The sequence below is a fragment of the Chenopodium album genome, chromosome 16 (genome assembly GCF_948465745.1).
Source record: "Chenopodium album chromosome 16, dcCheAlbu1.1, whole genome shotgun sequence".
Classification (NCBI taxonomy): domain Eukaryota; kingdom Viridiplantae; phylum Streptophyta; class Magnoliopsida; order Caryophyllales; family Amaranthaceae; genus Chenopodium; species Chenopodium album.
The window spans coordinates 32,079,332-32,090,429 of NC_137849.1; the positions used below are offsets into that span (position 1 = coordinate 32,079,332).

The 11,098-nt window shown below is 35.7% G+C and overlaps 1 non-coding gene across 1 annotated transcript; it reads left to right on the top strand.

The window, feature by feature from the left end:
• Positions 1-319: 319 nt before the first annotated feature.
• LOC145587189 (small nucleolar RNA R71) lies at positions 320-426 on the top strand. The gene has a single exon (XR_014101212.1). It is a non-coding gene; the product is annotated as a small nucleolar RNA R71 (small nucleolar RNA).
• The last annotated feature ends 10,672 nt before the right edge of the window (positions 427-11,098 follow it).

Sequence of the window (11,098 nt, forward strand, 5' to 3'; positions counted from 1 at the left end):
AGATGCTCCTCGAAAAACCCGGGAAAATGCTCCAAGTACACAAATTCCTACAAAACTCAAGCAAAACTACCAAAGCACTGGAAAACACAAATTAGTAATAAAAGTGGCTCGTAGGAGCCAAAAACACTACTAATTACGACCAAGGGACGGGGATAAAAATATATATAAAATGAACACATCAGTCGCCATCTTCTCAATTAGCTCATTTGCCTCAGTTGGGTTCTTAGTCAATAAATAACCCCCTGATTCAGCATCAATATAAATTCGAAACTCATGAGTTAAACCATTGTAAAAGGTTTGGATCAACATCCATTCAGGAATACCATGGTGGGGGCACTGTCTCTGTAATCGCTTGAACCTCCTCCATGCTTCATATAGGGACTCATCATCTAACTGCCCGAAAGTAGATAGCTCGTTCCTCAACCTTTCAGTCTTTTCCTATTCCAAGAACTTGACTAGAAAAGCTTTCACCAGTTTATCCCATGTGTCGAAAGAGCCAATACGTTCATCTCTCAACCATTCCTTCGCCCTATCCCGTAATGAGAAAGGAAAAAGGCAAAGTCTAATAGTGTAGAAACCTAATTGTGTCTCCCTAAAAACCAAACCCAGTGACGAGTACTTTTCACGTCTTTGATTATCGAACGAAGTGAAATGTGAAAGAGTCTCGTGATTCCTCTGTTTTTAATAAAAATGGTTCCTTCTGTTTTTGAAAATATTTCTTTTCGTACCTTATTTATGATATGGGTCCAATAATTGTTTAGTTGGATGGGGCTCGAAAAGAGCTTTCCAACGATTTATTATAAGCCTAATTCCAATGAATAATGAGGAAGTTATGACCCAAATACTAAATTGGATCTTAAATGATTTTTATGGGCGACCTAATGATCAAGTGGAGGGTCCATCAATTATTATTCCTAAAGTCATTCAGATTTACTTTAATCTTCTAGTATAATCTAGAAGGTTCCTTTATGTTCTAATGGGATTAAGATTATAAATTATATTTTTATTTGATTTTGAAAAGATAAAGAATTTTATTTGGAATAAAACAAGTGTTTTAAAAAGATTAAATCTGATTTAATAAAAGATAAGTGCGGACTCTACTTCGCCAAATTCAATTAGAAGAAGGATTCCGTACGAATTTTATCGTACGGTAGCTATCGCGTCGCGATGGCGCTATCACGTCGCGACAGAATCAGTTTTACTCCAAGTCGAATTTTGACTCTTTTCTATCGTTTACGGTCGATTTTTCTCTATAAATAGGGACGTTATTCCCCGTTTTCAATCATCAACAATCATCTATCATTTGCAATCTCTCTCTCTATAAGCTAAAAGCTTATTCTTTCTCCCTCTTTCTAAGCCTTGCCTTTTCAAAACACTGTTCGTCTATCATGAGATTTAGACAGACATAGCCAAGCTCGAAGTTGCCTTCGCCTTAGATGTGAAATGTTTATAATTTCTAAGGGTTTGGTCCCAAATCCCTATTTCAATTATTTAAATTAATTAGTTGATTTAATATTTTCATTGAAGTTACTAACGTGTGTATTGTTTTGATAGAAAGAGATACGAGACAACAAAGTGAGTAATTTAATTGCTTTATATCTTTAGAAAGCATGCTTAGATTATTTTAATTTGTAGTATCATGTTATGATGCTTTTATTTCTTTCTAGTATCATGATTAGGTTGCTTCCTATTTTCTTATATCATGTTAATATCATGTTAGGGATAAACCTTTGATTTTTATTGTTTAGTGACATGCTGAGATTTGTTATTAATCATGTTAGTATAATGCCTAGGATCTTGCTAATATTATTATGCTTTGATAGAGAATATGATGATGATGATTTGTTGTATCAATATTATATGTTGCTTGATATATTATTGTTATTGCTTGATCACGCCCTCTCTTGCGGGTTTAAAGGGAATTTGTAATTGAAATTACGCTTAATAAGATAATTAATAATTTTGTTTAGGATAATATGATTTTAATTCAAGTGATCGCCAGTAATAGATTTGTTTGTGCATTAAAAATCAACCAACATCGATTAAACAGGTTTAGGGTTAATATATTGATTGTATGTTAGTCAGAAAGCGCACATGAATATGAAAATAATAAAGTAGAGGCTTATTTTTAGGGCAGGTTCAATCTTCTTTAGGTTAGATTTGAACCTTCATCCCTGAATATCCAATTCTAGTTCCGAACCACTATGGAGTTAGCGATCTCATGGATCGTGAAGGGGTGTAACCTTCACGCTGTGAACGGTTTACAAGTTCCTAAAACTTGTTGGCGACTCTTTTGCTCTAGCTGCCTTCCCTTTGGACGCCACCATACTTAAGTGTATGATCACAGTGCAGCTCAAGTGTGCGATTCTTGAACAATTCCCTACAAATAGCATCATCTGTAACACCATTTAGCTTCATAGTATCACATTTCTCCAAAAAAGTATCAATGTGACTGACTGGGCAACCATGGGGTGTGCCCGCGAACGAATCATTGAAGATGAATTGAATGAGCTGTGGTTTCAATTGAAAGTTTTAAGATTTAACGGGTGGTCTGAAAATGCTTGAGAGGAGTCCAGTTGTGGTATTAGGAATACCATACTCCAAAAGAGATTTTGTTGTTGGGTCGCCCATGTTTCTATTGTTATGATTCCTCCTCCTTCTTCTCCTACCTCCTCGTCTCCTTGCAGTTGCTTCGATTTCAGAATCAAATGGTGTTAAATCGTTTGACCTTGAACACCGAGTTTGCATGCAACAAAGAACTAAAAGTAGAGTATCAAAAACACAAGAGACAATAACCGAAGCAACAAATAATAGCTTAGTAAAAACGAATGACGAATAACTAGAATAAAACTGTTAGTCCCCAACAACGGCACAAAAATTCGATAGGCTTGTTGCGTACCTAACAAAAATAACCTAACAAGACCACTACTATGTACACAGGCAATCAAGGATCGGATCCCAAGAGACTATGGTTCAACTAATTAAATAGACTCAAGTAAATACTAAGCAAGTAACTAAAGTAGTAGTGAGAATTAATAACTAAAGAACTAATTAAAACGATTAAATCTAATTAATATGACAAATCAATGCTAAAAACATCCAAGATCAAGCATCACCACAAATACAATTAATGCAATTGTCGGTGTACCCCTAACATATAATTTAATTGATTAATGAAGAAAAGTAATCCCTGAATAGTACCAATGGTCTCCCTCGAGTTATCAATGGCTTCCCTAATCATAATCAAGCCTACTTCCGTGGAATCATGTAAATTAAAGTCTTTGAGCACATTACTCTAACTTCCTAATCATCCATTCAACTACTCCTGTGATGAACTTCAAACCCTTAATTGATTTATTCAAACCCGTCAAAACCTAACTCCCGTTACGATTAAAAAAATGGATTAATAACAATACTAATTATCCCTAATCTAGTATTGGCATGAGAACAATCAATTAAGAATACCAATTGCAATTATCATTAGAGAATTTAAAGAATTAAATCGTGCATTAATCATGTTCGGGTTTCGCTAGATCTTGGAATAAGGAAACTACTCACACATATTAATGAAAAAAGTAACAAGAATAAAAGAAAACATAATTAATAATAGAAGGAATGAATTAAAGAGAATAAGAAAATACCAAATCTTGAATTACGAGAGAAAATTAGGGTTCTAAGATGATAGATAATGAAAATATAATCCTCAAGAGTATTTATAATAAGGCTTAAAGATAGGATTAATTAAGGAAAGAAATCAGACTAAACCGACCTAAAATCGACCAGGCATGTGCGTGTCACACAGGACATGCCCATGCCTAAAGTCATAATCAATTTTTCTTTAATCTCTAGTGAGACATGGGCATGCCAAATCCTAACATGGGCGTGTCTTGCTGGGCCAACTTCACTCGACGAGGCATAGGCATGCCCGCATTCAACACGACCATGCTTCCCTTAGCACATAGCTGCTAGCTAGAATCACTCGACTCAACATGGGCGTGCCCCAAATAAACATGGGCGTGCCTCAGATAGAACTTCAACTTCCTGCCTCCTCAAAACACACTAACACGCCCATGTCTCTATGTGACATGGGCGTGTCTGGCTGGAGATTAGCTTCTTTTCACTTCAACATCTATGATCAAGATTCGGTACTTCATATAACCTTTATATAACCTCGTTAGTTCTTGAAATACATCAAAAACAACGAATATACCCATGAAAGCATAGTATGATCAAAACTAAACCAAATCAAGCCAAAATAAGCTTGAACAACTACTCTAGACTCGAAAACTACCTAAAAAGACTCTAAAAATATGCACATTACACGATATATTGAGCCACATGTAGTATTTTACAATATTTTATGTTTAATTAATTAATTTCTTACGATATATTTTATTTGGTAGTTTCTCACAAAAATCTGGGTTTTATTCGTAGTATATGAGAAAAGAAAATCATTTTTTTAGCTAACCAATATTACTGAAGCCAACTATATATTACAAAATAAAAAAACGTAAGATAATTTCCTTCACCAGTAAATACCTTCCTATCGGCAGTCCCTAAGGATGAAAATGAAAGGTCAGTCCCTAAAAGATAAAAAGTATGCAAGATGAGTCCCCGAAAATACTATTTATTTAATATGCAATAAGGTGGTTTTATATATTGATAATCTTTATATAATCATAAAAATTATTATCAACAATTATATTTAAATTATTGTTTTTACTATATTAACAGTAATATGGATTTAATGTGAATAACTACCTTATATGATACAAGTTTATTTTGTAAATAACTACGTTATAAATAATGTCTATTGTTAATTAGTATAAGAAACATATTGATTGTTCAATCAAATTAACTTTATTTTAGGTCTAGTTAATTTTAAGAAAAAAAATTAGAAAATAACATTGCAAATTTTGCAAAAATTTGATTATAACGCCACATTTTCTCAAATTTTTATGTAACACCACATAAAAAATTAAAATTTTGATATCACTACCAGATAACGGTTTCAGTGACGGAAAATGTTGGTGGGTCCCACAGTTTACTTAACCTCTATTTTTTAATTCTTGAATTCGTTTCTCCCTATATCTCATTCATTACCCAACTACTCATCTATTGATCTGAATTCTCTGTGATAAGATTCAACCACCAAAATTTAAGATGGAGAATCAAATCCTAGGGTAAGTTGTGGTTGAGAAATTGAATTACAAGGAGAGATGTTAGTGTTTGAGCAAAACAAGTCAGCAGAAGTTCGTTAGCCTTCTTCTTCAAAAAAAAAATAAATAAAAAAACACTTGATTTTTTCTGGGTTACTGGCAACGATGGAAGAAGATTCCAAAAGAGGTACCATTTTATTTGACCTTTTTATAGTAGTTTAGCATGACTTTTCAATGTCAATTTTGGGAAAAATGTCGCAGACTATAAAATACTCAAAGTGGGTGTGAGTTGCTGTGATATAGGGTTAATTATTGTTAATTAGGTTAACTTGAATTAATTGGCGTACTAAGTGATTAATTGTTATTAATTTTTGTGTAATTGGTTGATTGTTTAATTAAAAGTATCAGTTTGTTGTATTATTAACTGTAGTGTGGTAGGAATTTGTTGTTTTTTTACAATTGTTAACTAATTAAGAATTAGTGCTTATGACTGTGTAATTGGGATATAAAATTGCTGAAATTGTTTTGACTAGTGTTAGCTATAATGTCCATGTGTTGACTAGTAGTTGAAGTCCTTGTGACTTGTGTTGCATTTGTTAATTGTCTAGAAATGGCGAGGACAAATGATTTAAATAGATATAGTTTTGCGAGTGGGATGTGCTTTTGTGCCCAAGAGAGTAAACAAAAAATGGTCCCTACTTTGTTGGTGTGGTGGGTTGTGTTATTGGACAAGGGGTATGAAACTATCTAAGCATAATGTTCATCATATTAGGGAAGCTGTTGTACATGGATTTGTTAGCTATAATGTCCATGTGCCTATCCATAATTTCAACATTTAGTATAAGCAAAAAGGAAAGACCTTTAACACTAGGAAAAGGGAAATAGTGAATAATGAAGATGAAGTTAGGGGCCTTTTAGATACAATAAATGGGGAAGAGTATGTTGAAGTCTACGTTACTACCATTGAAACATTGAGGCTCATTATGTCTGAGGCCCAACACACTCTACAGAGGACTACTTCAACAAAGGGTAAGATAGTTGTTAAGAGTGTTCCACTTAGGAAAAGCCCTAGACTATATAAAGCAGAACAAGAAGATAGTCAAAGGGAAGATTCCTCACCAAAACCTAGATCTAGTTTGCTTACCAAAAACAACAAGGGAAAGGGAAAGTATAAAGGGCAGGGCTGTGTGAAGCTTCTGGCAATGGGAAGGACAAGGGCAAGGGAAAAGAGAAAGTATTTACAAAGGATTGGTGTTTGACAATGACAGTGATGATGATAGATCTGGGAGTGAATCAGGTTATTTAAGTGATGATCATAGGGATGCTGACATAAATTGGGAACCTACTAAAGAGGAGTATGATGATGGTGATGAGCAGCAGTTTATACAAGATTCAGTTGAGATTCTTGAAGAGGTTAATGGGAAACTTAGTACGGGTTTAAAGAAAGAATGTGAACTTGGGGTGGTGAAGGAGCACGGTTCAAGAGTGAGTGAGAACTTGGATGTATTTGAGGTTCAAATTCAAAGGAAGTTGAAGGAGATTTTGATCAGCTAAGAAGCCTACATGGTTATAAAGAAGACAACAACCCTTGGTTTAATGAGAAGGTTGATTTTACTGAGCCTGTTGTACTTATTCCAAAGCTGCAATTCAAGAATGTGTTGGTGCTAAGGAAAAAAGCTTTAAGAGTTAATGCAATTGAAAACAGGTATGAGTACTATTTCTTACACAATGATAGCACTAGGATTATTATTCAGTCTAGGAATAGACGTGCTTGTGAGTTTTGTAAAAAGACCAGCAGAATGCCTCTATATATATGTGTGTAGGTGGAGTTAAGTGTAATTTTAAGGTGTATCCTAGGAAGTTTCTTAGACAAGATACTTGGAAAATTAGAAGTTTAAGGCTAAAGCATAATTGCATGAGATCAAAGGAGAATAAAAAGGTTACTACAGAGTTCATTGGAGATAAATACATTGAGAATTTCAGGAGCAATCCTAGTTGAAAGGTTCAACGGGACAAAGTGCTCAATGACTTGGGAATTTAGGTTACTTATTTCAAATCATGGATGGCAAGGTGTAGAGCAAAACTGATCATTTATGGCTCAGCTAGTGAACAATATGTCAAGGTCTAGGATTATGGCAAGACTGTTATGAAGCATAATCTTGGATCTGGTTGTAATGTAGTTGTTGATGTTATTGATAATCTAGAGCAACCATTGTTTTTGAGGATGTTTATCTTCCTAAGGGCTTTGAAGGATGGATTTGTAAGGGGCTGTAGGCCTATAATAGGGTGGAAGGGTGCCACCTCAAAGATGCATACCTTGGGCAAATACTAGTGCCACCTCACTAGTCTTAGCACACACTTTGTTCATACTTCTTTCACAGCATGACCGTGCCTTAGGTTCATGCACAAGTCATTCTTTCGGTCATTTGAGTTGGGGGTCCACTCTATTCTTAAATTCTTCTAAATCACCTTCTTCCTACATGCTTTCCACATACATATCATTTCTCTCATTCTTCCATGGTATGCATGTTGAATCAAGTTTGAGTCAAACAATTAACAAAAAGTATCCATGACTTCCCTTTCCACAGCACTTGGTCAAGGAGAGAAGGGCACTTAATCAAGGACAACACCTTCGTTCAAGTTCTACTATTCGATAAGCCCATTAGACACATGAAAAAGTTCGTACTAATGGCTTCCCAACAAGAAGTTGATGAGTTGAGGCAAAACATGAACAATCTGACTGAGATGTTGAAGACTCTTGTTCTTCAAGTCAACGATCCTGTCAAGCAAAAACAACTTGAGCGTATGGAGGAAAGCCTCAGCAAAATCTCCAACGACTACAAGTTTCAGGGAATTAGCTCCCAAGGGGTCTTAGTGGAAAAGGAACTTCTTCCGTAGAAGTTCAATGCCAATGACATCCCTAAGTTCAAGCCTACTGATAACCCTTATTTTCATTTGAGAGCATTCGAGACTATAATGAGTATTAAGGCAATTTACAAGAAGGCTTTCCCTTCAGTATTCTCACTATCTCTTGAAACCGTTTGTCAACAATGGTTTTTCTCCCTGAAAAAAGAGAAGACCTCCTCCTAGGAGTCTATTACAAACGCTTTCATTGATAAATAAAAGTGCAGCATTCAAGTTGAAACTGACCATAGGGAGCTAGAGATGTTGAAGCAGAAGGAAAACGAAGGGTATACTTCCTTCTTCATTAAGTGGAGGGAAACTTCTGCTAAGATGGTAAAAGTTCCTATTGAAAAGGAATCTGTGAGGATGTTCATTAAGAACCTCCAAGACAAGTACCAAAAGTACCTGAAATATCAATGCAATTTAAATACTTTCAAAGCTATCTATAACATAGGTATTGATATTGAAGACGATCTTGCAAAACAGAAAGCTATTAAGCATAGTAACAACAGTGGCTGGAAAGGAAAGAAGAACGACAATCCTACTTCTTCAGAAAACACCTACTCTAGTAACAATGAAAGTACCTTTGACCTCTATAAAGTCTTAGCCACGGATAATAAAAGACCTAAAAAGCAACTAAGGAAAGAGTTCACCCCTATTAGGATGAACTACGATACTGCTTTCGATCGACTCCATGCCAAAGGACTCGTCACTCCTATTGGACTTCTTCAAGATTCAACACCCGAAAACAGATCACCCAACTGGGATTCTACCACTCATTGCAAGTACCGTCAAGGTGGGAGACATACTACCGAGAGTTGTTGGCAGCTAAAGGAAGCCATCCAATATTTGATTGATAATTACAAGCTTCCCATACCTCCTACTGGAAAGAAGACCGGATGATGATAGAGCACAAAACATGAGGCAAGCTTCAACGACAAGATTTCGTGACCTCTTTTTCTATTTTTTTAATTTTATTTTATTCCTCCTTTCCCCAATAAGTCTAGGAAAGGCATTCCTCATCTTCCTCATTAGATTTATTAAGAGTTCGTTTTTATCCTTTTCCATTTTAATAAAATGAGTATTTATTTCCTTGCATATGATCTTCGCATCGCATTTAAAAAAAAAATCCATGCCGAACTAAGCACAAAGTATACTAATGATTCGAGGCACCCTTGTAGCTATATCGTATCACCTTTCACCCTTCAAATATATAATCCTTTCTTGATGAGCCACTTTAAGCCTTGTCTAACGAAAGATCTTTCTTTTTTCAACCCATATCTACCTAACCTTGGGATGGGATGGTGTGCAACTTATGCAATTGCCAAATACAAAAGCTTGAGTGATGTTATAAAAAATTTAAAAGATTAAAATAGCAAAAAATAAAGTGTGCAAAAGGGAAAGTGTTCCAATGTCTTTGATATGAACATATCTTTGATAAGAACACGTCTCAGATTGCGTCTCTTATCGAGTGTTCGGTATCGCGCCTAAGAAACATGAATGCCAAGTGAGTGATAGATCACATGATTGGGATTTCCCACACTTATATAAAATGATTTGAATATGAAGAAAATGCAAAAAGAAAAATAGAGAGCAAAAATAAAGTAAAAAAGAGTTAAAAAGTGAGAAAACCTCAAGTATACAACTACAGAGATTCAAAAGTAAGGTTTTACACCTTGGGGGCTTATCTTGGGTCTTGATCCTTTATCCCTTCTTCTTCAACCTTTAGCCTAACCACGTTACAACCCTTAAAAGACCTCTTTGAGGTATACACACACTTGTGCGAGGTTCGGCTAGAGCTACGTTCGGCCTGATTCCTAACGTATACGTAGGCAACCTCACATTGAGGTGCGGCCGTAATAAAAATGCATTCATACATTCACATTCATATTTACATTCATGCATGATCATATCAAGGGATATCCATTGCTCATCCCTATACATTTAGAGCTAGACTTGGGGGCTTGCTCCCTACATCATCAGCTTACCCAGCCTAAGAGTCACCATCATTTGACTCTTTTTAAAATATTTTTCCACACACTTAGCCTTTGCAGCCTAACTTTAGTGTCACTTTCATACACATCACAGATACATGACCAAATAATCCTTCCTTTAGGAACCCTTTGTCATGACATCCAAATACAACTTTGAAGCATGCCTTGTCATATCAAAATCACTCACTAACATAATCATCATTGCATCGCAAAGTATGAAGTACTTAGCCTTTGTGCCTAAGTTATCCAAATACTTTCATCATCGAGTCAATAATCGAGATAGTCTAAGATGTTATAATCATTGCACAATGAGATACAACATTAATGCATACACTTGATCGAGCTCATTCACCATGCACCAGAACACTTCACTTCTTCCTTTTTGCATCTTTCTTTTTCGGGAGAAAGTCAGTACCCTCCACAAAAATGACGGAAAATTTTTGCTTCTCTGCATTTTAAGTCGCATGAGCACAAACACAATGCACACACGAGTCATGTACATTGAGTCATGTCGTGTCATATCACATCGAGTTGAGTCCCACACACATGTCAAAAAACATTAAGTCACAAAAAGAGTCATATACAATAAACCTTGAGTCAACCTCAAGTTAACCAAACACAATGAGTCAAACACAACAAGCTGTAGGCGTCGTTTGAAGTGCGCCCCTATATAAGCATGTTGTAAATATGCTTGGCACTCATAGGAAGTGGGAATTGACATATACGATTAGGGACAAGAAAAGTAGGGAGCCGCCAACAAATTTTAAGGAACTTGTAAACCGTTCACGGATCATAAAAGGCAACCACGATAAAGGGACAACGATAGGCAACAACGATTGACCCGTGAAGGTTACACCCCATTCATAATCCATGAGATTACTAACTCCATATGGTTCATAACCACGAAAGGAGGATCAGGGATGATGGTACGAAGTGAGTCATGGAGTCACATTCGCCCTTATTTGCCTCTACTCGATTCTTAAAGTGAAAAGTTATTCCTGCGATCTCAAAGGCATACAAAAAAAATATTCAATTCACTCC